This window comes from Manacus vitellinus, unplaced genomic scaffold (genome assembly GCF_001715985.3).
Source record: "Manacus vitellinus isolate BGI_N305 unplaced genomic scaffold, ASM171598v3 scaffold_57_pilon, whole genome shotgun sequence".
Lineage (NCBI taxonomy): Eukaryota > Metazoa > Chordata > Aves > Passeriformes > Pipridae > Manacus > Manacus vitellinus.
In genome coordinates, this window is record NW_021940666.1 from 2,563,048 (window position 1) to 2,589,896 (window position 26,849).

The 26,849-nt window shown below is 37.8% G+C and overlaps 1 protein-coding gene across 2 annotated transcripts in view; it reads right to left on the minus strand.

Annotated features, from left to right (window-relative positions):
* The window catches only part of ANO3 (anoctamin 3), a 121,645-nt gene extending 103,605 nt beyond the window's left edge, over positions 1–18,040 (minus strand). For both annotated transcript variants that reach the window (XM_018081837.1, XM_018081835.1), the window contains exon 1: positions 17,982–18,040. The gene's annotated coding sequence lies outside the window, so the exon portion shown is untranslated. The remainder of the gene's footprint in view (positions 1–17,981) is intronic.
* Positions 18,041–26,849: the final 8,809 nt, after the last annotated feature.

Here is a 26,849-nt window from a genome sequence, read left to right on the forward strand (position 1 = left end):
CATTGAGACAGATTCCAAGTAATTTTTTTACCAGAAACGAATATTTACGTGCTCCAGAGGGTGTTGAGCTTTCACAGTTTGAGCTCTGTTCAGTTTCTGAGATTTTCTGCAAGTCAAAAGCGAAGTATCAGTTTTATTTGCAGTTCAGTGCCACCATCGCTCTGCTCCCTCAAATGCACACTGAAGGCAGAACAGCATTACTACTTTTATTGTGCAGTCAGAAAAGTCAGACTGCATTATTAGCGTACAGTCAGAAAAAGACTGGGAAAAGGAATTCAAAACCTGAGGAAGTCTCTGCATACAGCTGTCCTCAGGTATTAGCAGGGAGGGTGAATGCATTAGGAGAAAACACAATCGCACATGAAGCCAATGCAGAGTTGGTCAAGCAAACATTTCTTATTATTCCAGTTTTAGTGTGGTCCAGTAGTACTATTTTTATTATTGCTGAGGTGAGAGGAGGAGGAAGATTATGCCCAAATGAATATTCAGAAAGAAGAAATGCCTGGATGAAATCTGAAAGACTGGATAGATCCTTTTATTCCATTTACTCTCCAATGTCTCCCTTTTTTCCTGGAAAGGAGACATATTCTGGATGGCTTTTAAAATCAACTACGCATGCATTTTTCAAGTTCTCCTGTTTGGATGAGAGGTCAGGGCCCAAGCTTTTGAGAAAGACAACTGAGGATGAGATCTGGTACTCTGCCAGAACTGTCTTTAAAGTTTATTCTTACTCTTGAAGATGTTAACATCACCCCCGAGGAGACTTTTCCTTTGCTTTGAATTCTACCAGCTATTACATAACTCATTCTCTTCTCGCATTTTCCTATAACTTAAAAGTGCAGCAATTGTGTTCAGATTTCTTAGTACCTGCACAGATGATTACACTTGCCCTCCTACATCATTCCTTTGTGTACTTAAATTTAAAGCAGTGCCTGATATCTGGGAAGGAATACTTTGTATGCTAAGCAGACTTCTGAGTAAAGTAAGATACATCTGTTTCACACACAGTATTAGTGCTCAGAACTAAATCACTGACACTTCCTACTTTGCTGGTACATTGTTTTTGCAAGAAATTGGATAAAATATTACACAATTATGATGTGTAATGAGGTATTATCAATTATTCCTATTGAAATTATCACATTAGGGTATACAGTACTTCAATATTTCATTAAACATCATCTAGACTGGAATGAGAAATTTAAAATAAATGCATTTATTTGAATGACTGGAATCTGCATTTGGTGCCTCATACACCACATACACATTGTTCTCCTAGTGGTTTGTATCTGGGATAAGTCTCAGACATATTTTTAATTTGTTTTAAAGAGGTCCTCTTAAACCAATCAGAAAACCTCTTGTATTGTATTGAGGGGAAAAAAAATAAAAAAACTCTGTTGGACACTATCCATCTTTGGAAGTCATTTATGACACTGCCTAGGCAACATAACCTGGATTTTTGTTTACTAGCCAGGAGACCAGCCAGAGACTCCTGAGCTCTGCATCAGGCACTGTGGTGAATTTGCTGTGCATGTCACAGAGAATACAAACAGGGAGACACCTCAGACATCCTGAAAAGATCTCAACATTTTTATAAGAGACTCCGTTGGAGGCAGGAACTTAACATTTTTCGTCAATGGTTATAAATTCTGCAGTTTTTCTGTTATCACTTCAAACATGCCATGTAAGGCAGTACTGTGATAATTAAACTGAGGCCCATGTGAATATCACTGTCCTATTCTCTGAGAAGGAAGGAAAAGCTGCAGAGCTGCAGCGGTGGCTTCAAAATACTATGAAGCAGTGGAGAAATATGGAAGCTTGCCCACACGTTTGCAAGACACAGCCACACTCTCTCACATCCAGCACACAGCATTAGCACAGCACCTCTCATTCCGAAATTCACTCTCTCCATGCAGGAAGCTGTGATAATCATCCATATCATAAAAACAATAGAACAAGACAAAAACAGCATCCTACACAACACCCTTCCTTGAGCTAGCAGCTAACACCCACAATGCAACCCTTCTGCATGACATGATCATCACCAATTTATTTCTCAAACATTTAAACAAGATGGATATTCAAGTACTAATGTTATTTTTCAATATAATACTATATTCGGACACTGGATTGCTGATATTTACATAGCATTGGGATTTCTGAATGCTCAAAACCATTATTTGTTTTACAATTTCTGGAAAAAAGTTATACTCTTTGGCATTTCAGGAAGATAATTAAGTTCCTGACTCCAATTCCGTATCTTAAGTGGAATATTTACCTTGATTCCTGCAATCAGAAAAAAAAAATTCTTCCAAATACTAAGTACACATCTACTAATTGATTTTGTTTTAATGGTCTTTAGGAGTATCAGTTATATATTTGGAAAAATTTCGGTGAGAGATGAAAAATAATCGAAACCAAAAAGAAGCCTGCCATTTATTCTTAATAGTGCTTCCCTGGATTAGCTACAGAGTAGGTGTAGCACAATACTGCCAAAGCTCTTCAAGTCTTTAGACTTTAGAAAATACGCTTTGCTGTTCAGACAGGTAGCCACTGACTCAGGGTACAGCTAACTCTAATCATAAATTCTGTCTGAAGAGTTCTCCCCTAGGGCTGAGTCTGTTTGATGCAACAGAGTACAGTGCAATGGTAAACATTACCAAAATATTTTAATTATGCCAAGCAAGCAGAAATACACTGAAATGCATGTTAATGCATTATTTTTTGGTTTCTTTTAAAGTCCTATGAAGTTGCATTAGGATGGTGCAAACTTTACATGAATGCTGTATCAAAATAGCTGTCTACAGACTCACAGAATCACAGAATGAATTAGGTTGGAAAAGACCTCTGAGATCGTCAAGTCCAATTTACGACCAAACACCACTGTGTCAACTAGACCATGGCACTGAGTGCCACGTCCAGTCTCTCCTTAAACACCTCCAGGGACGGTGACTCCATCACCTCCCTGGGCAGCCTGTTCCAATATCTAATCACCCTTTCCATGAAGAATTTCTTCCTGATGTCCAATTTAAACCTCCCCTGGCACAGCTTGAGGCTGTGTCCCCTTGTCCTGTTGCTGGTTGTCTGGGAGAAGAGACCAATCCCCACCTGGCTACAGCCTCCTGTCAGGGGGTTGTAGAGAGTGAGGAGGTCTCTGCTGAGCCTTCTCTTCTCCAGGCCAAACAACCTCAGCCATCCCTCCCAGGACATGTGCTCCAGACCCTTTACAAGCTTCGTTGCACTTGTCTGGACCCACTCCAGCACCTCAACGTCCTTCCTGAATTGAGGAGCTCAGAGCTGGACACAGCACTCGAGGTGTGGCCTCAGGAGTGCCGAGTACAGGGGAAAAATCCTTTCCCTCATCCTGCTGGCCACATCAGTGCTCCTGGCTGATGCAAGCCAGGTGCAACTAGCCTTCCTGGCCACCTGGCCATGCTGCTGGTTCATGTTCAGCCATTGTCAATGAGCACCCCGAGGTCCTTTTCCACTGGGCCACTTTGCAGCCACTCTGTGCCCAGCCTGTAGCACTGCAGGGGGTTGTTGTGGTCAAAGTGTAGGACCCGGCACTTGGTCTTGTTGAACCTCAGGCCACTGGTCTCTGCCCATCAATCCAGCCCATCCAAGTCCCTCTGCAGGGCCTTCCCACCCTTCAGCAGATTGAGACTCTGACCCAACTTGGTGTCATCAGCAAATCTGTTAATGGTAGACAGACTCGATTCCCTCCTCCAGATCATCAATAACAATATTAAACAGGACTGGGCCCAACACCGATCCCTAGTGACTGGAAAACACCCATTTTCTGTTCTGTAAAACTGCCATAGGAAAGAAGAAAATATTACTTCAAAAGGCGAAATGCAGACAAGGTGAAGACAGAGGCTACTGGGAAAGCCAGTAGCTCTTGGAACAGGAGGAGACTTGGGCAGCTCTGTGCAGAGACCCAGCCAGCCAGAGAAGCTATTAGGTAAGGAGGTGAGGAGTATGTCTGACCTTTCCCACTATGAAGGAACAATTTCAAAAGATGGCAATCACGTAGTCTCAGCCACTATACTGTGCAAATTCCTGAATGTTACTTCCTTAGGTCAGGTCAAGCCCCACATTTGGCACCCATTCTCAAAACACTTCTTATAGGTGCCATCAAGCCAAAGCAGGCCATGTTCCAGCCAGCACCTGTGGCACCCATCACAAGTGCTTCATTAAGAACTGTGTTTCCAAGTATTCTGTCAGAAAATCCATTTTCCACGATGGGGTGAGGCGAGGTGGTTGGGGAGTGAAAGCACAAGAGCAGATACCACCTTACTTGTCTACCTGAGGCAACTACTTACTGCCACACTCCAAATGTACTCTCCCAGCTCCCGAAACCAAAGAAGCAAAAATCATTCCAGTATTTATTTAGTTGCATATTTATATCCAGCCCTTGGTCATGCTAATATTTTTTTCTTCCCACCAAACACTGATCTGAAGCCAAGACAGTTATTTTCACAAAGTCCTCCTCCAAACAGCATTTCCACGACTGCATTCATAACCACACTGCCATATGTCACATGCCATACCTCCAAGCTAATGAAGGCTAATTCAGGCACTGCCTTGCCTAGCCCAGGGTAACCTATTTATTGGCAGTCCAAATCAAGACTACAATACACCACCAGATGCAGACACACCTCTATTGCAAAAGTTAATACGTGGTTTCAGTAATATTACTCATACCTCAAAACATTAAGCACTGCAAAAGGCAAAGCAGAGACTCATCACAACCACAACATATGTGTCTAGATTTCACACTGGAGGTGATTTACATCCCATTGTAAATCACAGATAAAGCCAACATGCAATTATCAGCATTCACTGCCTAGAGTCTAAAATAATCAAATTAATCAGTTTAATTTGGAGTCCTGAGTCTAAATTTTCCAAGCTGGCTGATTTTAAAGTATTTTAACAGCTCTCTGACAATATCCTTTGTTACACAAGTCAAGCCGTTCTATTCCTTGCACAACATCGCGTAAGTGGACACATGATTTCTGCTTCATTCCAAATACAGCAATAGTTACTATTTTTACTTCTATTATACAGCCTTTTACAATTTCATGTACCAAAGAAGGGCTCTTTCCCTTGTGGCAGCATTTTGTTACTTTATTCCAGAATCAGAGAATATCCTGAGTTGGAAGGGTCCCACAAGGATCACTGAGTCCAGCCCTTAGCCCATTCCCAGGAGTCACACCCTGTGCCCAAGAGTATCATCCAAACACTCCTTGAGCTCTGTCAGCCTTGGTGCTGTGACCACTGCCCTGGGGAGCCTGTTCCAGTGCCCAACTACCCTCTGGGGGAAGAACCTTTTTCTAATATCCAACCTAAACCTCCCTCCAGCATTACTAATGGCTACGCCGATCAAATACCTCATTAAAACATTTATTTCTCCTAATTAATAATGTTGTTAATTAAAAATGATATTTTTTTCCACAATCATCTCATTACTGAAAAACACAAGATACCAGAAGAATTCTAAAAATGCTTGCTGCACAAACAAGTTATCCTAAGGAGCCTCAGCCAGACAAGGCTTCAGATTTTCTGAACCAAAGATGCTGGTATCCTCCATTCAGCATAGGCAACGCTACTCTTGTTGGGTGTGAACTGCTTTGAAAAAAACAGGGAACAGATATTCCTGCTAAATATGGCTGAACACACTGTGTTTATGTCCCATCAAATAGACTGTAGCTCCATCTGGACCAAGATAAAAATTTAGATTGTTCTAAATCTTCACATGCCCTTCAGAAGCCCTTCTAAGACCACAATTTTTAAATTTGCTTATTAAACAGGTCTACTTTTTACTGTGAAAATCTAACTCCCAAGCTTTTTAAAATAGAAGCTTTATAACTGACACATCTGTTGCATAAAGTCAACTGATAACAGAACCAAACCTCAGTAACACTATTTAAAAGCACAGCTACATACATTTCTCTCCTAAATGCTTTCGGATGAGACAGAGACGTGGACAACTTCACATCTGAGGTTACAGACAGATAAAGCTGACCAAGTATGACACAGTATGTTGATATGAGACCCAGAAGCATTGACAAGTTGTGACACCTAGAAGAACAGATTCTCCTTAACCCCAGCTGCCAGTTTGCCCCTGTGAAAAGTCAGGGGTTTTTTCTTGCACGTTTGTTTGCACACACTGAAACAAAGTGAGACGCGATTTCGTTGCTCACAGCCATGTATGAAAGCAATATTCATCGTGTGTTGGCAGTTCATGGCTGTGCAACTCCTGTTTACCTGAGAGCTTGCCTGCAGATCACTGCAGTAGGCGACACTGAAGAACTGAGTGATTTTCTTCTTTTAACAACTGCGATGCAGTTCCACGTTAACTTTTGGTAACTGATGAGAGTGCATGTCACAGCATGTGACAAAGGCTTGGAGCAAGACACAATCGAAAGCCTGTTGAAAAGATGGTTTTCTTTAGCCTCCTCCAGCAACCTTTGTACCAAACTCAACTCAGCTACTTGAACATTAGGCCCACGTAGACAGCTCAATGCTGTGGAGGTGTACAGAGCTATTTTAAAAATCTGTAATTTTATAATTTTCCTAAATTACAGGGGAAAAGTTGAGATTATTACTAAAGCACTTAAAAACTCTAAAGGTTAAAATCTGAAAAAAAAGTTACCAGTGCTCTTTCAAGCCTATGATTTAAAGAGAAAATGATATCCTTTCAACAAACACAATTAAGCAAAATGTACAGAACTATGCAACTCTTCTGTGTTCATCTTTGCACCTGACTTAGATTTCAATATTACTGCAAGATATTTTTTCTTTTCACGCATAATGTATTATTTATATTTTATAACTTTATAAAATTACAGAATTGCTCACATAGAATGTAATTCTTATCTCTTTCAAACCCAAATGCAAATGCATTTTAACCATTATTTTGTCACTTCTCATAATATCCACTGCAGCTCCTTTCATAAAAACCTGGAACATCCTTCCAACCAACTCCAACCTTTGGTAGATGTAATTTGCAACAGGTTCATGAGAAGTTGCAGAACTGTGCATCCTGCAGGATACGTGTCTTAATACATACACACACACACAGGAGAAATTAGGAGTGACAAAAGGTCTTTCCTGATAATACCTTTCTGTTGAACACACGCCCCCATCATACATGCACACAGCTACAATGATTGGTTTTCTATCTGCCACTGTACTGTAACCCCAAATGAAGCATCCTGCTGAGCCTATCAAGTGTATCAAAAGTGAGACACAGATTTTACATTCTTTCTTAGAAAAGACCATAGTCTGGCCTTCCACTTGCCATGGGTCATACAAACCTTCACATAAATTAATTCCAGCCTTCCTGGGTAGCAAGGAAGCTGTATAGCAAGAAACCACAGGACCATCTTAAAAGCCACAGGTGGTAGTCACTATGGTGGATGAGGAGGCAAGGCTGGTTTTAAGTATGTGTTCCTGCCATAAGCTCAGCTATTTTAGGTAGGAGGATTGAAAATGTATAATAAAACATGTTTTCCACAATTACTACAGGCTGGAGAATATTAGCTTCATGGATTTTGCACTATGTAAAATAGAGTTATGGGCACTGCAAAGTATACATTTAAAAGAAGTGTGCAGTTTCTCTTATTAAGCATAATGTTTAAATAAGGAACTGTCTCACTAACTTAAAATACCTGGAGAATTTGCAATTACTTTTTTTAACTTGGAGGTACAAATGCCATCAAGTTTATCATAGATGTATTTTTAAAGTAGATTGCAGGATCTCACAAAAATCAGTATCCCAGATTGTGTTTAGCCATCTTATTAATACACAGTGATATACGAACTGCAGGCCAGGAAAGCACTCAAAATTTTGCCTCAAAATATTTTCAAAGTTTGGCATACTTAGCATCTTGCAAAAAAAGAATTTAACAGTGCAGGATCAAGGTGGATTCATGCTCTGAAGCCTGTGGATCGTGAAGACATTAGAAAGCCTAAGAAATTACATTTAACATCAGAAAGAATTTGGAGTCTAAAAACAAACGTTTATGTTCCTCTCCTTGCTTGGCAATTTTTTAATTGAATACATTGCTGTGACATCCAAGGGAATTAGTTTATAACAAGAGAAGAACATAGCAAAATGGCTGGGATGTAAAACACCATGTCGAACTCCCGAGGAAATATGCTGGGTTATTTTTTTCCTACACTCATACAGTCATCAAGCATTAAAAGAAAAAAATTCACCACAGATAATGTTATATATTGGTTAACTCTCAGAATATTCAATAAGAGAGAATGAATTAAATTACAAAATGTGAAGATGATAGGGCAGAGCAGAGAAAAATCATGTTTAACACAAGGACAGAAGTTTTCTTTGGGGAACATCTTTTGAGTACAGGACAAGCAGAACAATTCACATATATGAAATTCAAATACACATCCAAAAGTAGTTTCTGAGTACTGTTCAAGGAACAGCTCTCAGTAAACACTGCATGGAGCTACATAAAATTTAATGGAAGGTATTCTGAAAGTGAAACATCCTTTGAAACCATTCAAATCATAAGCCAATACTTTTATTAACCCACAGCTGTTTGATATCAAACCTAGAAATGGAGACAGGCAATCTGAAAAAGTTTCAACCTTACTTTTAGGTTAGCATTTATCACAGTAACTACTACGTGCAATACACAAGCACCTCAGTTTAATAATATGTAGTCCCACACATTGTTTGAGAGGATTACTCGTGCTCAAAGTTAAAAGACTTTCAATATGTATTACAATATTGTGTAAATTATTTCATTAACAGCAAACTTTCCTATAATGAAACAAGTATGCATACATAGCTTTGTAATACTCACAGCATAAAGCTGTAACTCTTTCTAACCACAATGGAACAGGAGTTAATAAATACCAAGATGACTCTGAATAATTTAAAATTCAGTTAAATCAATTAGATTATCTGAAAGAAAAGACAGTGGCTCGTGTTTAACACACGATTTAATTTACATTTGAAATTTGCAGCTTTTATTTCAGATTTGCAGAGTCCTTACATGCTTAGAAGCTTATCTAACTTTTCTAGTTATGCTAGCAATTACAAGATATTTTCACTAGCACTGCAAAAGTTGCCTCACTTTCACTCTTAATGATGATGTTATTAGAATTAATAACATTATTATGAATTAATAATTCATAATAATAATTCATTAATAATGTTAAACACAGAGGAAGCATACCCAACACAAAATCGGAGTTAAATCTTTGAAAACCTTTTCTGCAGGTAATTAATTACCTTTTTAAAATTACTTACTTCCATTTTAGGATTTGAAAAACATGTCTATATATGGTTATATAGATGCATAAAAGGGGGAAAAATGAAACATTTTAAAGGAAGTAAAAAAAGTGAATATAATAGTATGAACAGCTGGCACTAATGAGATTGCAAAAAATCATAATTTACAGTTAACTCATTTCACTCAACCCAAAGACTCTCACATACCTACTTGAGTTTATTTTTCAATTTTTTCTACTTTTGTTAAAGATATAATTACATCACTTATTTCTAAGTCTATCATAAGCAAAGATGCTCATTTAACATAATACTGTCCCTGTAGCTCAGACCCTCAAAGAAGAATTATTCTGAGATATCCAGTAAAAAACGTGCTTCCAGCAAACAATCCAACAATTTTGTTGGCATACATACAGCGATGGATCACATCACAAGGTCTGGATTCTTGTGGTAAAAGGGAAAATAACTTACACCATCTTCAAGATTTTACAAATTCATCAGCATTAGCTCAGCATGAATACCATCCAGTTTGGTTGAAGCACAATTTAGAACAGTGAAACTGGACTAAAAAGCCCATTCTAACCACCCAGTACAGTGTGTGGGCCTAAGGGCCAAAATCAAACAGTGCAAGAACAATGCTGACCCAGAAAAAGCTGATTAAACAGCAGGCTATCATCTAGCCAAGAAATATAACAAGGATCTAGTGAATCACCCACAGTAGTTGATCAACCGTATCAGGACTTCAGAAATAAGGATACTTCAATGCTGGAGATTTTTGTGAGCCTAAGGTCTGTTTGGTTTTGTTTGAATTTTTTTCTGAATACTGGTCTGCAACCACAGTGGCCACTAAAGAACTTTACTTCATATCTGTACTCTTTCAGCCATCACAGCTGACGTGCTCTCAACCTGACAGCTATCCCCAAGAAGGGGTCATGCTGAAGAAGACAGTGAGACCAGTTGCTAACAGCATTCCAAATCACTTCTCACCATCCACTCTTTTCTTCATTCCATCATGTAGGCAAATCATTACATCTCAATGACTGCCAAAATCTGCCTTTCTATCACAACTTACTAAGACAACAAAAATGGGTCCAAAATTTTATGTAGTGCTATGACAGAACTTTATAGTGCTCCTCTGAATTTATATTGCTTAGGTTCCCAGCTAGACTAAATATTGATAGCTCTTGCTGCCACCACCCATAAAAAAAATTTGTGGTTCACAAAAACCCCCTCTTGTTCTTCTACAGGTTATAACATATTGTTTATAGTTAGATATGTGAAGAACTGTCATTAATATGAAATTAGCATAAGCAGAAATATTATGTCACAGGGCCTCTTCTTTCTCAGCAATCTTGTTTCCCATCACAAATAACAGATTAGAGTAAAATAAAGGAAGTAGAAGGAACAGAACTTCTAAATAAATTGCCAGGGCCGATAACCTATTTGAAAGAAATATACCCTTAAAGTATATAATTTCTTCTCTTAAAGAGAGAAGAAGAGATAAAATATACAAAGGCTCTTTTCAAGTATTCTTTTTGATATATTAATTCTAAAGACAGCAATGTTCAGCTGACAACCATTTCTGAGCATCAGCATACAAAGCAATGACAAACTGGGATTTACATGACCTGACAATCATTTTCTAGTAATTTATATTTATAGATGCCTCCTTTCACTTCATGAGCCATGAAGAACACTTCAGATGGAGGAAAGCAAGCGTCTTCCAAGTAAAATGACAAAGTTGCCTTCAATTTATTGTTTTTTTTCATACCTGGAAAGTTTTTTTATCGCTTGTAACGACACTGACCTAGGCTTCCAAGGGCATAGCTGTTGACCTTTCTGTTTCTCCTGTCCTCCCAGCCACAGAAGCAGCAGGCTGCCTTTTGTCCCAGTCAGGTCCATAGTTTGTCCCATACTGACTCCAAGCCTTCCAAGGCCCTTTGGGGGGGACTGAAGGAAGGCCAACACAAGACTAACGGAAAGGCAGCTGCAGAAATGGATCTCCTCACAAGCTACTGTGTTTCCAAGGCTATCTGAAGTACCACGTGGGAATGTCCAACTCTGAGGCTGTCCAGGACTCCAGTGAAATAAAAGCAGTTTCAAGATGACAGCTGATTTGCACACCCTGCTTCTGCATTGGGAGAAAGTGAAATGCCTTGGGCGTTATGAAAGACCATCACACTTCTTGGTTCATGTTAGAAGCTTCGACACCCAGAAACCTGCCACTGCCAGAGAGAAACAAGCAGGGAAGAGTTCCCTAGTCTCAGCAGAAGAAAACAAATTTAGATTAGATTAGAACAGAATGGAAGAATAGAATCATTTCAGTTGGAAGGGGCCTACAACAATCATCTCGTGTGACCACCGTCTGAGCACTTCAGGACTGACCAAAAGCTAAAGCACGCGAGGAAGGGCATTGCCCAAATGCCTTTTAAAGACTGATAGGCCTATTCTAGGAAGCCTGTTCCAGTGTTTGACCACAGTCTCAGTGAAGAAATTTGTCACCCTCTGGTTGCGACATGAAAATTTGAAGATGGACATCCCTAATGATCCCAATTACTTATGGTATAAAACGAATCATTTAACAGTACAGTAATAAAATTTTATAATCATCAATAACTCTGAATGTTTCTCTAAAATAAAAAAAAAAACAACTTAGAGGAAGGTATAGAAGAGTCATGTTACCTAGTGTGGTTAAGGCAGGGCATATAGGTTCATTATGGAGGCAATGCACAGCTTCACCTTTCAGAAAATTAAACCCTTCCCTATGTGTGAGCCATCTCTGCATTATTTCAATACAAATAAGTTAATGTGGAAGCAAAAAAGTATGTATGTGGACAGGATAACCATGGTATCAGGTTAAGCTAAGGTGTGGTTTGTCCTTGGTATGCAGATGTACAGAAATGGAAATGGGATGGGGAATTTTACATTCTAGAAGTAACCTAGAAAGAAGATTTCACTGGAAAGGAGTATCTGTGAATCTTTATTAAACTGTAGTGTTTCTGATAATGAAAGTGTCAGACAAAAAAGCAGCTCCTTCTCATGAACATACTAAAAGTCTTAAGCTGTCTAAAGTTTTATTGCATTTTGACACACATTGTCCAGAACTAGTATTTTGAAGTATAGTCATAACATTTGGGAAAAGCATAAGGAAGCGTGAAACAACAAATCCTTTTTCTTTTTCTATTTATTTGCTCTACTATAAACTAGTGGAAACAAAATCCTTTTGCCCTTGAGATGGTACTAACAGTGTGCCAAACACAAACCTCTCCAAACATAGTAAATAACTGACATTGAAAGAGGGGTGAAAAAAACAAAGGAACAAGATGCTATTATACAAGGGAGCGACAAAGGAGAATAACTTTTATATATTCCCTGTTTGAAAAACGCGTTTTGGAGTTTGACTGCCATAAACAAGGCACAAATTAACTCCTTATAAAATGCTTGCTATGAAGCAATTCAATAGAAGCATTCCTTTGATACTGTAAAACTTCTGCATTTTTCCTGGCTTCAGCTGAAAGCTCTGCAGCTGTACCCACAATTCTTTTATTCTCCTTCAGGTAAAATCGCAAAAGAAATAGGAATACATTTTAGAAAAGAAAAAAAAACCAGAATGACAACTCCATTCTTTCTCTTTTTTTCCCCCTTTTATGTAGGAGCAATTATTTTGCCTTATTATAGGAAATTTGGCCAGTGGTTTTAAAAGTAAAACTATCTTTCAATGAGAGTTACATTTCTACTTCCACCATAAAAAGAAACCCTAAATTTCCCAAATGAATCAAATTCACCAAATGGATCTTCAACCCTGATACTGAATTAATACCACAATACTACATCTGACCAACTGCTTAGATTCAATTTCAGATAAAATAAAAAATTAATCTTACTCAATATTTGCAGGGAAGCCAAAAGATTAAACATTTTCTGGTGCAGTGATTCCAGCTGTCTGTCTCCACAGCCTTTCAGCCTTTGATTTCAAAAGTTGTTTCCAGATACTAAGGGAATTACATTTTGCTGACAGAAAACCTTTGCACACTACCATTAGAAACACTTTATCACTAGAGCAGTTCATTTTGATTACACTCATGCTGGACTAATTACTGAACCACTAAGAGATACTGATGACAGTATCTTATCAGGAAAAAAAAAAAACAACCTTTACAGGAATATCTTCTTAAAACAAATGAAAAGCACTGTGCTTTCCTATAATATTCATACAAAATTTTAGTGAGGCAGTTGCAAAAGAGCAGATTACTATTCTAGAGCCCTGACAACGCCATTTAGAATAGGCCTATGCAAAATGGTAAAGATGTTACATATGGGGTACAGAGCAACCAGCCTGAAAAAAAATTACGTAATTCCTTCAACTGATTTAAAGTCTGTTTTTTCTGATACACATGGGAGATGAAAAATCACTCATTTTTGTCTCAAAATTATTTTATTTAAATTGAAAAAATCCTTTGTTTCTATTCTTAAGGTAAAGAAAAGAACCTCTAAAGTGAAAACTTCAGGGGAAAAAAAAAAAGAGCTTTCACTCCTCTACTATTCTAAAATTTAAACTTCTTCAAAGTTTCTCATTTTACTAGGAAAAAAATTGGCTGAATGAAAAATTGTTTGCGCTACCCTATCTTTTAAGTTTGTCAAACAAGACTGGATGAAGCAGTGCCAAGAAAGCTCACATTTAAAGAACTCAAATTTTCTGGGAGATCTATCAAGTGTGGAGGACAGAATGGTCACTGAACTCAGATAACTTGAATGCAGATTAACTTTTGAACGCTTAATAAATGGAACTTCAAAGTAGATGTAAAATATTCTCTGCCTTCGCTGAATCACAATGGATGTTACATACGTGATTTGAAAAGTCATTCCACACATTAAATGTTGGATTCATGGAAAAAAATTGTGTCAAGTGAAAGTGAAATTTGACTGAAAAAGAACTCCAGTAAAACTATGCCTATTCAAAAGAGTCAGTGATAACATTAAACTGCAAAACCAGTTAGCATACAAAGTTTTCCTTTTCTTTCAAACACAGTTAATGAAAGGATAACTACTGGTTTAGTCATTAATACTTTTTTAAGCTATGTGAGTCCTAGGTGTGATTCATAGACACTAATGGAATGGTTTACTAGTGCTTTAAAAGCTTTTAAATTATTATTTTTTAAAAAATGAACTTAAAAAAACCCTAACGAACATAGTAAATAAAAAGATATGGGGAAGAAAAAAACCCATAAACCACACTTCTTGCTGGAAAGTTTTAGGATGTAATTCTGCCTTGCATCTAAAGACACCTACATCATCCTGGTTTGCACACCAAGGCAAATGACAGTGGTTACAGATACAGATCTCGCATCTCTTGAGGCTCATCAGCTGCTTTTGTTCGGTGTGAGTCCTCCTATTCAACGAATTCAGTTGCCTTCAACTTTTTGCAAAGTCCTACCTGTAAACTCTGTGCACTTCGATATTTGACTCCAGGAGGGTGAGCCACTTGCCCTAAGAACTCAAGCTTTCTTAAGTAGTGAAATCACTGCTAGTTTTATTTCTGATTGTCAAATTGACACACTGATGGAAAAGTCTAAAAAAAAAAAATAGGTTGCTTTAGGGAGGGTGAGGGTTTATTCTCTTTTTGTTTTGCTATTAGTTGGACATATGACTTCATTATTAGCTATTTCATTGATGGTAGCTTTTTAGTCTAAATTCAATCAGTGTGTTGGGTTAAAAGTAAATTAAAATAGCACAGCTCATCTAGAGTTGGTGACCTGCCCTTCTTTGAGTCATCTGTGCCTGTAAGAACTTCCAGCTACAGTCAGGATTTTATATTAGAAGGCATTCAGTATTTGGAGCCTTGGAAACAAAGTTTCATGACCTGTTCACACCTATTCAAATACTTCACAAGCTTTTGCTTCTCAAGACTATGTTAACCCCTCCAGAAGCCAAATCATCCACACCAAATAACAGAGCCATGCATGGTTCTTTTGAACAGTTCCCTGCTTATTTTGTTGGTAAAACCAACAAAACAATTTAATTTAGAAATTCATGGCAACGGCTGTCGGCTATAACAATTGACACTGCACCTCTCAACACGAAGACTCCCAGGGGAGTCAGCAGTGAGCCCTTGCAGAAGCAAAGGCTGATTCCTTCTTGACCTGCTTTGGTAAGTCTGAAGCCAAGAAGTCAAGGGAAGAGGTTATTCCTCTCTAATTGACCCTCCTGCAGCCACATCTTTGAACAGCATCCAGTTTTGAGGCACCCCTGCACAGGACACTTCGACATGCTGGAGGCCTATAACCACCAGGGTTAGATCTTCTCCCCTTTCCCAGTCTCTCAAGTCTCTCTTCCCCCCAACCTTTGCCCTCTTCAGTGCAGGCTCTTCGACTGAGACCATCAGTCTCCATCTGCTTCCATAATGCAGTAGGATAGAATGTTTACTTACCAGATGCCCAGATTATTGTACTAACTAAAAACAAAAAAAAAAGAAAAGAATCTTCTTTTATTACTAGCAGTGAGTGGTAATTTCTAGTCAGATTCTTAGCTATGCTTTATTGTGAAAAACGAAAAACAAAAGCATATTTTACAAATCTGAAGAGAACTGGACCATCAGAGCTATGTCATTTTAAAACTCACACAATCTGCAGGCAAAATAACAGGCAATCTGCTACCAGCACCCTAAAGCTATACTGTTCTGTTGATAGATGAGGAAGTTGTTCTCATCAAATGTATTACTTTGGTTCACTTCTTAGAATACAAGGATCTCATATGCAGTTATAATCTTACTAGCATCTCTGCTGTCAACTCTTAGGAAAAATAAAAAAAAGAGTGAAGTCTTACTAATAACATATACTGAACTGCTTTTTTGAACACTTAATCCAGAAGCTCACCTGTACAGTAACATTCAGAATTACTGGCAGAAAGCTTGCAACAGTAATTCACGTTGTCCTCTGATACCTGACTGGTTTTTGCAAGGATTAAAAAAAAAAAAATCACAAAATTGGTAACTCAACAATTATTGTGTAGCATAAAATATATCTTCATCCAGTATTTATATTCAATGTTTAGAAAAAAGTATTTTGCAGTGACTTAGCAAAGTATAAAATGACATTTCAATGAAATCAGTGAGGAAAACCTTATGCCTACAAAAGACAGATCATTACCCAATAAAATGAAGACATGAAATAAAGAGGAAAACAGTGTGGGAAAGAAACCACATAACCAAAATCACATTCATACCCAATTTCTAGTGGAAACTGTATTAAAGAATCACCTAACCAGGAGTAAAAAATTAATAATAATAGCAGCAACAAAATGGAGTGTTGCCCCTCTCCCCTCCAACCCTTCCCTCTGGAAAACAGTGAATTTCAAATGAAGAGAGGAAAAAAGAAGATGAAATTACCCTAATAAAGCTAGAACAGGCTAAAGTAAACTAAAAGACTAACAAAAATGTATTCTTCATGAAAATATACATTTTGAGGACATTTTTGATGAAATCTATTAAATGCTCTGGACAAAGCTGCTGATGGTTTGAATTCAGGTGTGATCATTTCTTTCCATGTATTAATGTTCACATAACTAACGTAAGAGTGGTGGTTTGAGGTTGGCATCTCTGCACCGATAGCTGCTTCCTTCCTCTCAAGTTTGGACATACATACTGGATATATAAAATATAAATGGACATTTGGCAGCTTGACAAGCATGCTGGCAATGAACTAAAAATCTCATAACCACGTAGTAACGGGCTATTTCAGGGCCCCAGTGTCACGCAAAGGATCCCCAGATGGGTGCAGCAGAAGAAAGAGCTTCACGTATTGAACAGAGAGAGACACTTACAAAAAATTCCACCTTCTCATTCCCTCCCTCTCTCTCCAAAAGTCATGAAAGGGCTTCGAGAAGCACAAAGTAACAGATACCTGTCATACGTTGTTCATAATAGCATAGTCTCCTACACAAAGTACCAGAAAGCTGAAAGGGAAATTGGAAAGCCTCAGAATTTAGCACTGGTAAAAATGCTTTTCTAAATTAAAAGAATACCTGTTTTGAAAACATTTCTCTCTCTCTTTTTTTTTTTTTGACTTGTTAAAGGGGTAAAAATGCCAACTAGACAGCTTAATTGATTTCTTGATACCTTGCTTTGCCTTGTTTCCATTATAGGCTCGCAAGAAATTTGGATTCCTTATGCCTAGGCACAAAAGTCTGACAGCAAATACCTATAGTCATAAGTATTAATAATTTCTAATAGATTATATATGAATTAGATGTTGGCATTAGTAGGTCCCTCAGATAACTCACTCCAGAACCAACATGCCACAATTGGACATAAAGTTACAAGCTGAAGCCAAGGTAAAAAACAGTCCAGTCAGACTGACAACCAGACCTAAAGCCTTGTCATTAGGATCTGAAGAATCATTTTTCTCTCTGAAGAAAACCTTTCCATTAAAGTACAAACACTTATGAATGCAAATTTCAAAACATTTTGTTTATTCCTCAGATCAAATACAAGTCAATCTCATGTTTGAGATTTCCTAAATTATAAAATAATAGAAAGCTGGAGATGCTCCATTCCTACAGTACAAAAAGAACAGAAAGTTTAGATTACTCCCTACCGACACATTATATTTAATTCAGGGCAATATCCTAAAAGGTATTTGTTTCAAGCCTCAGATGTGGACAAACCTCTGACAGTACAGAAGATAAAAATCAGGATAAAAATTTGAAGCATTGTCCTCACCTTGTTAGCCTGTTCTCCTCCTCATTTTGGAGTGTGACTAAGGTAATCTTACTAATACCTCTTCATCCACTACTTATATTTGCTAATGAGATACAGGGAGCATCATTTCTTATTCACAGCTAAACCCCATAAAAGCAAATCCAATCAGAATCTCCGGTACATCCACTGAAATCCCACTGTTACCAGTGAGGGTACGTGTGGCTTCTGTGCAGACAACACCCCTTAGATTTTTATGGCAAAGTTTTATTTAAGTTCAGCTACACTCAACATAATTACCAACACTGTGAAAATCTTGGAGTCCAACCACACTTCAGGAAGGCCAGCAGAAGTGATAACTACTACCAATAACTACTGTCTTATGATAGGCTGGTTTTCCACTCTGTTTTTCCCTTTTATTTAGATGCTGGATTTCTGAAACAGCAACTTCAAAGTCCTGCGTTTCCTAAAAGTGTAAACTATTAATAGCAACATCGTTAAGCGTCTTTTTATTATTCATTTATTCCTCCAGAGTATTTATGCTTCTGAAAATCTTTCTCCTCCTTGTTTATGGAACTCTATACACCAAGGCACTTCACAATAGTGAGAGCAATGCATTGGTGGTTGCTGAATAGACAACAGCACCTGCTTATAATAAAAACATGTTATCTGAAGAATCCTTGCTTTCACATATTACAAAAATGTTTTGCAGTGAGAGCAAAATGATGATCCTAAAGCGCCTTTATTTCTCTTTCCATCATGTTGTTCCTCCCCTAACAAGTGTTGTACAGTGCTAAGATGCTCTTCTAACTCTGCATCCCAGGATGTCTCCTGTATCTCCAGGCAGGGATTCCCCAGCCTGTGATGTGCTGCAGAGAGCTGCTGACAGAGTTCCATGGCTTTTGCACCTTCTTTAGTTTGCAGTTTTTTTAATGATACACACACACTATCTACCAGTGGCACTCAGGAGACTAGATATCTTGTTCTGAAGTTTGTAGCTTGCCCCAGTCAAAATTCAGGGCAAACTCTGCGTTTAGCCATAACCACATAACAAATTTATCTATAAAAGATGGAACCAGGAGAAGCTATTCAGGTCTAAATTCATATTTTAAGAAATAATTTTCTGGTGAACGTAAGACTTGTTTTAAAAAATGCTTTAGGTAATTAGGGTCAACTTTTTAAAGTACTGGAGTGCATTGAATTCCAAAACCTTGCAAACATCATCAGGAGCACAACTTCTAGCAATTGCTGTTAGATAGCCAAGCACTATCAAAAACCCAGACAGAGCGCTCACCCGCCTCTTTGAAAAATCTTTATACACATTGGATTGTGAGCAATTCAAAGACTCTCAGGTGTGACAGTGCTCAATGGAATTTCAACTAAATAAATGTTTTTCCTCAGGAAAAGATCGGCATTCAGACATATACAAATGTTAATTGAATGCTTAATATATATCAAAAGCAAGGTTTTTAAATATAAACATGTATATCTCATATCTAGCTTTAAATGTATCAACAAAACTCAAGTTTTCCACGTTAGAATTTGGGTCTTCAGTCGTCTTCACTGAGACTATTCAAATCCAGCAACACTTTTGGCCATGTTTCAATTTCGCATATGATGCCAATACCAAACCAGAACTATTTGATATGAGAGGAAATGGTAATGCACAGATCTTGCATTTTCTTGCATACATCAGCTGAAGGATACAGCCTCTGCAGAGTATTCAGCCATACAGATTTTGCACTCAGGTACATACACCCACAATATCACCTTCTTCAAAACTAGAACTTTGTCTGTCTGTGTTACTTCGTCCCCTTTCTTTTAGCGAGTGCCTTTGAAGTCGATCCTCAGTGCTGAAGCTGGTGCAGCTGACGTGGCTTTATGTGTTCTGGTGTGATATGTGCAAATCCCCGGTGTGCAGTCCTACTTCAGCCTGCCCAGCTAAGGAGTGCTGCTTACACAGAGAGGTCTGTCCAATGTGCTTGGTCTGCTTTCACTGCCTGGTATTGTTTTATCTCTCTACCTCCCCGCCCACTGACCGTTTCTGTATCTCTTCATCAATACTCACCTATCTATATTTTTTAACTCCTTGTGCGTGCGTTTTAAAAATTCCTCCCTGTAATCTCTCAACTCATTCAAAAATTCTGGAAATTCTTAGGATTGCCTCCTTCTCCCAGCATTTTCATTGTTTGACCCCCTTTGCTTTTTCTGCTGCTACTTTCTCCTTCTATTAAGTTACTTTTAAAGCAACCACACGGAAAAGGAAGCTGAAGGATGAATGCAAAATAGCCCAAAAATAAAAAGGAACTTCCTCCTCCCACAAAATCAAAATGATTAATGGTTCGGGAAAATAATTCATTAAAAGCACTGACTCCTTCAGTTTAATAAAGCAGAAAAATAAGAGAATGCAAATATTATACACATCAGACCTCCTGGCTTATAAAAACATACTACTGGTGAAGCTGCTAAACAAACAAACTGTACGGAGTAATGAAATTCTTGAGCAAGAGTAATTGTACTGAATCAGACAAGCAGAGAACAGAATATGACATTTCAAACACATTCTAATTCCAGAGCTTGCCAGCGTCACAGGAGCTATCTGGAGCATCCGAGACTATAACTCTTGTGTAACTGTGATGTTCTTATGAATTTTTCAACGGCGATTTGAGAGAGCTCTAAATTCCTTTGTTTGTGCATCCTTCTTGGGCTAGGCTGCTACACAGAAATCCAGTGAGAATAACGGCCAAGAAGCAAGAAAAAACATGTATGTTTCCGTCCTATGTTGTTTTTAAAGAAATCAGCAAAAATCATATGAACAGTGGCGATTTGCTGTTCAGAAAGGATTTCTGCAGATACTATTCAAACTACAGTTCCTTTTCCTGAGTTACAGATGAAATCTAATTCAGCATGCTTTCATGATTTTTTTTTCTCCTCAAAACGACCTTACCTTTAAAAAGATCAAACAGTTACATCATAAATGTTGCTATTTGCCTGATGTTTGTATATTAGACATTATAGAAAAGGATAACTAAGATATCAATTTCCCCAAAACCTCATTTAAATAGTCAGATATATTGTGAATTAAACTGTGACCTCACCAGTCAGACAAATGAACAATTTCCTCCTTAAGTAACTGCACTGGCTTCAAGCCCTCACAAGCCAGATGATAACCCAAACTGAGGCAGACTCAGAGTCTCTTTCTGAGAAAACAGTGATGAATTTGCATTCATTGAGGCTCAGAGTTGTTAAAACATATTGCTGTACACTGTAGCTTGGTTTTGAGTTACACCTGCCTCCAACAAATAATCCACTGTAACATATGCTGTAGGATATACAGAACTGAACTAATTCCAGAAGGAACGTTTGGTAAAAGAGAATTTAAGATTTGTAACCCGGGTAACCCCATGTATGATGCTTTCTGCAAACCCCACTGCATGTCTGACTCAGGACAACATGGACACTCTCTTCAGCTCAGACAGGCAGAAGCAGAAAACAAGAGATCTTCATGTTGCTCAGCAAACTTGGGAATTTAGCACAGCTACCTTCTGCTATCACAGTATGTCTAAAATACAAATGGCTATATTTTTCCTCACTCTTCAGTGGAAAATAAACAACAAAAAAGGGCATCATTACTTTTCCAGTTACTCCCTAGCCACCTGTGTTAACTGTAATGCAGGGCTCTTGGTACTATTACCTAAAATGATGCTTCAATTTCTCATGGTTGTTGGAACTGTAAAATACCCTTAATCATAAAATATGTTGACTACTGCTGACTTTGTTGCAACACTTTCCAACAAAAGCTGATATATTGAAACTACTATTACAAATATTCAAGAGAATTTAAACTGCCAGAGTTACTTAATTTATCATACTCATTTAGCAAATTTCAAAAATCTATGAAAAGCAGAATAAACCAACCAAAATATGAAAGCAGATCACAAACTTGCAATTTTATAGTGATACTCAATGAAGTATAAAGGGTGAGAGTTCTAAAGCAAATGATTGATGGCAAGGGTTGCCTATTTTAACAGGTGCCTTTCGAAAAGCTTTGGAATAGGTACAAAGTTTTCCCACAGATGCTACTATATCAAGCTATACTTAAACCAGAATGTAAGAAGCAAATGCCCAGACATCTTACCACAGTGTTTCGTCTGTAGTCAGATAACAGTTATGTAACATACCAAAATTTTCTGATATCCTTAGCTTTCTCATTTAAAATATTCAGTGGGGAAAAAAAAAAAAAGAAATCATATCTGACTTATTTCTACAGCACTCATGCACCTGCATAATATAAGGTTTAATACATTGCATTTAATTATTATTTTAAAAAAATCTTTGTATTTTATGGAAGTTACAACCCACAACAGTGTAATACAGAATAAAAAGACATATGGGTCCTTCAAAGGTGTCTGAGTGAAAAAGCTGAAGTGAATTCTAGATAGTGGTTGTACCAGGCAACACAAGTAAGAGAAAACACAGGCTCATTAGACACTGGACCTTGCTCTTCAGTGCCCCAAAAGAGCATTATAAATGACACTGTTTGAATATGGTATCGTTTTAAGGGACTTTATTAATAGCTCTCAGCTTTCAGAGTCAAGATGAGGATGGCTTTGATATTTTCTGTATATGTTAGTGCTCCTTGGCATGAAAATTGAAGAACTGAGCCCAAAAAATTGCTTTACTCACACTGACACAGAAACTTGGCCTTTCTGCTCTGGAAGACAGTAGCAAAGAGTCACAATCTCTCATAAATTTTTGTATGACAGAATTCCATCTTTCAGCAATTTCAGCAGTCTCTTTGGACTATTAAGCTTACTAGGTTCACTCATGCCACAGAAGCATCAAACATCCTTGGAGAATTCTCCATGAGGTTCTTAATTACAAGTCCAGATTCTGAATAATGAAAACTCTGGAGCAATATAAAAAATGTGATCTTTACAAATCCTCATTTAAATTCACAAGAAATGTAAATTCAATTCACAAGTTGTTTTATAAAGAACACAGGTCATCAAGATCTTCGAGTAAAGTAACCACAACAAAACACTCTACCCTATAACAGTAGTTCTCAAAGTATCCCAAAGTGATTTAACAAAACCAGTTAACGAAACAACACGAAGGCAGAGCTATTTACAGATTCTCAAGCCAACCCTCAATCCATCAGAACCACAGTACAGCCTCAAGTGGCTAATATATAAAATTAAGCAAAATATTTGGCACAGATCAGGAGTTCAGATTTAGAACATGTCTTTTAGGGAGATCCTTGATTTCTTCAGAAGTCTTAATTTAAGCTATTTCAAGATAAACCCCCTGAGAGGCTCAATCAGTACTCTCAAGGAGGTATTGGGTACTGGAGTTGATGAACTCCTTCTTGACTCATTGACCAGGCAGCATGAGAAGCATCCCAAGTTAGCCACTGGATTTTAATCTGCAGTCCATGTTCCTAAATCTCATACACCAAGATAAAAGCAACTCAATTTTAAGGCACAGACATCTTTTCCTTTTCCCAGCACTGAACTCCTTCATTTAAAAGCTTTGACGGGGGTATTAAAAAAACAATAGTCAATGAAAGCACCGAGCAAAGTATGCAGGAAGTTGCAGTCTGTGTATCAGGACTAAAGTCCTAGGTGTTTAAAATTTTAAGCATTGTAATTGTCTTGGCCTGCACCCTAAACGCAGGTTTATTCAAACCCACTCAGCATCAAGTATCTGTTACAAGAGCCTCTTGCAAATTATGTTGCCTTTCCTTCTGAAGGATACAACTTTTCAGTAGAGCCCTCTAATTAAACAAGCATATTACAGAAAACACAAAATCTACTGTAAGGCTGCCATATATTTTATGTCCTACATTTAAAAGATTTTGATTCCTAATGAGCTGTGTTTCCTTGGAATTATTAAGCTACAAACTATCTATGGAGATTCTCTTTGTTCTCAGCAACATTATCTTATTTCTCCTTCATGAATAACTATCAGTTACTTGGCAGCTTTAAACAAACCTGTATATTAAATTCTGAGGATGACGATTTTTCTTTTGTGAAGAATGGTTGGGAAGAAACTAGTAAATAATAAACCAGTAAATAATAAACCTTTCTTCCCCTTTCCTCTGACATAATTCCTCAGAGGCCATAGGTTGCATCACCTTTTGAAAGAGTAAAAAGTATAAAGGTATACATTTAATAATACATTTTTTATCTGAGAATATTACTGAGGAAACTAATTTCAGAAAAAGCTGTTTCTGCCAAAGCAGAGGTTAAAAATAGCCACAAAATACTACACAGATGGCTCAACAGATCTAACATACTGCTGTGCAGAGACACAGATTAGTCTACCTCTAGGACACTGCTCTTTTCAATAGGCATATCTTTGGATACGTGCAGAAGAACAAGAATTGTGGGGGTGAAGAAGAATGAGATCCATTTTTTCAACCCTCTCAGTGTCTTTTTATAACACTGTGTTGAGCTCTACTGCAGCTTTTGAAAACTGAGGCTTGTAGTCTGCATACACAATCTGAACAAAGAGCAAGACAAAAAGGAGCATAATGGTAGCCTCCTACTCTGAACACCACCTCACTCTGTCAAGAGGGAAAAGATAAATTAAAAAAACAACACTGCCTAAACTCTAAACAGAAAGAAATCCTTGGGATATAAATGCACTTTCCCCCCGCCCCTTTTCTCCTCCCAGGTGAAGATTCTTAGACACCCAAGAGACTGAAGAACTTGGTCTTCTTATTCTTCCAAGCCTTGTAAAGACAGCTTTGGTACTGAAACCACAACTTCTCCTCTCAGCTAGAACATAATGCTCAGAGTAGGTAAGGAAGAAAATGCTCTCCAGCTTATTCTGTCTCCCATTTTCAAAATTACCCCTCTTCAGCAAGTGAGTTTGAATATTATATTACCTGACAAAAGGTAGGTTCTGTTGCTAAAAAGGTTAAAATCATTTTCTATTTGCTTTCAGAAAATATGAGATTTGCTGATGTGTATCTTTCCTATATGATCAAGAGTCCACAGAAAAACTATGCCTTTTCAATCAATTCCCCCAAAGAAATGAACCTTGGTCTTAATGCAAGTGAAGCATACATGGCACAGCTGCGATGGGCAGTTGGCCATTTCATGAAGATTACCATTGATTCTGAAAAAAAAAAAAGGGAATTTAGGGCACTGTTTTGTGAGCAGCTAGAAAACAAACAATGCATTTAGTCAAAATCTCACCTACAGTAACAAATTGCAATAACAGAACTAATAAATCTTAAATAGAAGACTGACAAAAATAGGAAATTTAAAAAAAGGTACGATGAGATCAGTGCCTATGAACTTCAGAGTACCAGATACTCAGCTTTTTTGAAATACCTCATGATAAGATGAATTCTTGATTATGATTTATGTTTGCTTAATTTTGCTGTAGCCTTTTGCCCAAGATTTCAAGCTGTCCTCCCCCATCCCTAAAAGCTTTAGGCTGAGGAAAACAGAGACTGAACCCATTCACATGCATTTAGCACATATCACACTGCATATGAGAAGTTTGGGATACTCATGTTAGTCAATCCTTTTACTGGGTCTGGCAGAGATGGAGTTCATTTCCCCACAGCAGCCCTCCCAGTGCTGTGCTTTGCATTGGTAGCCAGAAGGGTGCTGATAACACCCCAGTGTTTTGGCTACTGCTGAGCACTACGAGTGGCAACGCACCTTAATCAGGATTTCTTCAGGAATAAGGAGATGAGAAGAACAGTCTCCTCAAAAAGTAAATGGCAAAACCCACTTGGTTCTTGTTTTATGACTGGTGCAGACATACAGTTTCATCAATCACATGGCATATTGATCGTGAGTTTGAACACAGAACTAGAACACTTGACAGTTAGTTCTGGGGTAGGTTTTTCAAAGATCATTACAGAACAGCTGCACTGCTCCTGAAGAGCCTTGACAGCGATTCTGGAGCTTGCAAATTGTTTCTGTAATATAAGACATATTTTCATAGTTTCTTATGAAACACTAATAATTAATGCTGTGGCTCCAAGTCACCTAATGCTTTTATAAACACAGACCTGACAGTCGAAAAAAAGATTTTTTTATACTAATTTGAGCCTGACTAAACTAGAGTTCTTACAATTTGAAACGGCACCACTCATTACCCCACAGGAGACTGGCATAAAATGCAAAAAATGCAAGGAAGTAAATTTATTATGGGATTACCAGAATGGAATAAGTGCTTTGAATTATTTATTTTCAACTAACCATTCAAGGAAAAGAACTTGAATGAGGCAAAATCCAGTAAGTGACCTCATGATTTATGTACAAGGAATACCATTTCAAATCATAATTTATGGCATAGTATGATATGAGAAAAAAAAAAAAGTTTGTTAACAACTAAAACGACTGAAAGAGAACAAAGTGAGAGAAATCTGGGTTGTATCTTATCTGTCAAAGTAAAATTAGAGAGAAAAAAATACAGTAAAAATACTGGTTCCATGATTGACAAAAAAAAATAAATAAAGCTTATTAAGGGAATTACCTTTTTTCTAACATGAACACAATATAGGTTTTATAGCGATGGCTATTCCAACTGCAAATTCCCCTTTGTATTTGCTGACCAGCAAGAGCTTTTGTTTGCCAATTAAAAAACCCAAACGAACAAACAACCCAATAGATGGACTGAACCGAAGCTGTATGGGCATTTTCAACACCGGAGCCCCACTCACAATCACAGCTAACATTCTTCTTCAACATTTATACTTGGGAAACAGCACGATACGAAGACTAAAACCCGAAACAAACCCAGGAACAGCAGCAGTGGAGGAACAGAGGAAGTTCAGTGAACTCCAGAGGGTGAACGACCTTTCCACATCACGCGCGTGGGCATCTCCAGAATCACCTGTACAGCAGCCGAGAACCAAAGCAGCAC